The following is a 653-nucleotide window of genomic DNA, read 5'->3' as shown; positions in this document are numbered from 1 at the left end:
CGCTGAACGGTGCCGGTTGGGGCGGTTGCGTTGGGGGACCGCGGTGGATAACCGATCATTCAGCTCGTACGATGATGGTTCGTGCTTTCTTCTTTCTCCAACCTTTGGCTCCATCACCGCTGCTGGTGGTGGTGGTGGTGGTGGCCGTGATCGTGAAATGAAACGAAGAAAACAGAAGGAAAAGACACAGAAGAAACGGTTCGGGAAAAGAGTTGTGGAAGGCCAATCGAACCCGGCCCGGTAAAGGTGTGTAGGTGTTGTGGCCATTGCCAGGGCCAAAGCGCGGGGGGGAGCCACTCATCGTGGCGCTTTGGTAGTGGTCGTCGCTCGTCGCTCGCCGTCTACTAGCCAGCATCGGCGGTCAGCCCGCCCGGTCCGGCGATCGGTCTCTTTCGCCCGCACTTTCGCCCGATGCGCTGCGCCACGATTGGCTCGATTGCGCCTCGGAAACGGAGAAATGGGGAGGGTGGGTTGGTGAAAGGAGCAAGCGGAAGGCAGGAGGATGGGAAGGCGATGATCCTCGGGTGGCTTCCGATGCGTTCGGGAGCCGGACCGCGAAAGAGAATAAAACCCGCGGCAGCATTGTCTTCCAGTCACAGTTCACCGGTTGCCTTCCGACAATTAGCAGCAGCAGCAGCAGCAGCAGCAGCGAG

The sequence above is a fragment of the Anopheles aquasalis genome, chromosome 2, assembly GCF_943734665.1.
Source record: "Anopheles aquasalis chromosome 2, idAnoAquaMG_Q_19, whole genome shotgun sequence".
Lineage (NCBI taxonomy): Eukaryota > Metazoa > Arthropoda > Insecta > Diptera > Culicidae > Anopheles > Anopheles aquasalis.
The sequence above is the reverse complement of the archived record's forward strand: the minus strand, read 5'-3'. Positions refer to the sequence as shown.